Source organism: Limulus polyphemus, unplaced genomic scaffold, assembly GCF_000517525.1.
Source record: "Limulus polyphemus unplaced genomic scaffold, Limulus_polyphemus-2.1.2 Scaffold9195, whole genome shotgun sequence".
Classification (NCBI taxonomy): Eukaryota; Metazoa; Arthropoda; class Merostomata; order Xiphosura; family Limulidae; genus Limulus; species Limulus polyphemus.
The window spans coordinates 2,264-4,761 of NW_013674805.1; positions in this window are offsets into that span (position 1 = coordinate 2,264).

Consider the following 2,498-nt stretch of genomic DNA (forward strand, 5'->3'; position numbering starts at 1 on the left):
CTTTTGTAAAATTCAGGACTGGATCCCTGTAGTGTACAGGTTTTTATATGTGACTCAGCGATAAGCACTGAGACTACTTTTGTAAAATTCAGGACTGGATCCCTGTAGTGTACAGGTTTTTATATGTGACTCAGCGATAAGCACTGAGACTACTTTTGTAAAATTCAGGACTGGATCCCTGTAGTGTACAGATTTTTATATGGGAGTTTTTATTTTTCGAACAGAATTCGCTGAAGAGTTTGTTTGTTCCAGAGCAAAGCTATCTAGCAGGATATCGGAGCCGAGTCTGCCCTCGAGGATCGAATCCTGAATTCTAGAGTAATAAGCACTCAGGTAACGATATATTTTCATGTTTTTCAAAGTTTATTTAACTTGAACTTTGCAACTGTGATGGATTAACTAACTTCAAATCGTGCGTCTTTTTTATTACTATATCAACAAAACGTTTAAAAGTTTCAATCTTTGTGGAGGAACAGCGTGATCTGTCAGACTAAATTGTTCCTTTCTGATAACAAAGTTTCACTACGTGGAATCGAACCTCGACTATTAGCGATTTAAGTCCGTGAACTTACCATTGACTTGCCGCGTAACTTCGTACTGTGAAGTAGAAAGTTTAAGATCACTGTTTGGAGAGTTATTTAGCGACTTACATCCTGAAAACCTTCCATAACATTGGTGTAGAACTTGAATGCAAAACTGGGTCGAAAACCACGCGTCAAAAGTTTTTCGGAACATAAAAAATTCCTCAACCAAACAACATTATAGGTCATTTACGTTTTGAACGGCCGAATATAACCTTATTATTTTAATGGTAATTTAAACCAGAAACTTAACAAAAACACATGAAAATAAATATTGAAGTCAAATACCTCAATATATGTATCTAACCGATATAAAAAAAAACAAAAAAAAATCGTGTGTGTCACGTAACATCACGCTTGATTTCTCGAAACAAGAGGAGTCTTAAAAACCAAAATGCATTTATTATCTAGATAGTCTAGTTCGATTACTGTGTGTCCATTACGATTTTAGTGACGGGGGTTGCAAGGGGACCGTGAGGAGGGGAGGTGCCGTGAAACCTTATAAGTGTAGCGAGTGTTAGTATAATAAACCTAAAGTAAAGACGTAGTGTAAACCTAGTCTAGAGCCAAGTCATATAGTTTATCATGAATGTAAGAATATCGATTCAATTTTAAACTTAAATCGTTTCTGAATTAAGTTATTTACTGTTATATCGCCAACGTTTTAAATAAAAACAAACCTCTTTATTCAATAGAGACTCTAAATTAAGAAATCAACAAATATTTTTTTCCAATTTTGTTTGTCTATACTTTTAGTACATAGACTAACAACAATAAAATGGTTATACTTTCGTTGCTAAGCAACACAATATTACTTGAACTTAGTGTTACCAAAACGCACTGGTAGTCTAACTAATTAATACGTCATGAATCCATTTCATGAACGATCTTAACTTTGATTGGTTCACATAGGAATTTACTGACGTTTTGATTGCCTCGACTGCACTTTTCTCGCAAAATTTATTTCTTTCAGTTAGCTATGAAATGTGAGGTTAGGGGGTGGGGGGCGGTAGTACCTGCTATTCGCTAGTGTTAATATAAAACTTTCATTTCTACTGTTGTCTGTTTTTTTAAAATAATCTTTCCTACCATTAGTTATCAATGTAACTTAAACGAACAGACACAAAACTTTGTGTTTTCTTGGTGACCTCTGTGTTAACTTTTCTCTTTTATCAGTACGGTCTTCAGATTTCCTTTGTTTTTTTATTACGTGATTAAATATTCTCTGTTTCATGTGTTATTACTACAGTATTGTCATCGTTTTCAGTACCTATAGTTGTCCATCATCTTTGTATTAGTAGGTTGACAAAATTAGCTGACTCCGACGTAAAAAAATAATAACACTTATCGGCCCTCGACGTGTTCTATAGCACCTACCTCCCCTCCCCTCCCCCACGATAAAAAGAAATAGAAGAAAACTACATTATAAATAGCAAGTAAAACAAATAACGTTCAGTTTAACATTACAAATGTTCAAGGTTCTCACTACCTTTACTGGAGTTCATCGTATTTCGTTTCGTGTTTGTTAGTTTTGTGTGGGTGTTGTTTTTTGGGGAGGTGATGCTTGTTTGTTAGTTTTGTGGGGTGAGGGAGGTCGTTCGTTACGATGTACCCTTTAGATTCTTATCTCTGGTTAGTTGAAAGAAAATAATCTCAGAAAACTTAAGACTGAGGACAGTGAAAATATGAAAAACAAACGTCATGTCCTGTTAGCTGGAAACTCTGGTAGTTTCTGAAGGTAGACGAAACGTCATGTCAGCTGGAAACTCGGGTAGTTTCTGAAGGTAGACGAAACGTCATGTTCAGTTAGATGGGAACTCGGGTAGTTTATGGAAATACGCGAACTGTAAGAACGAAAATATTGATTTCATCAAAGTGTGTGTGTGTGTGTGTGTGTGTGTGTGTGTGTGTGTGTGT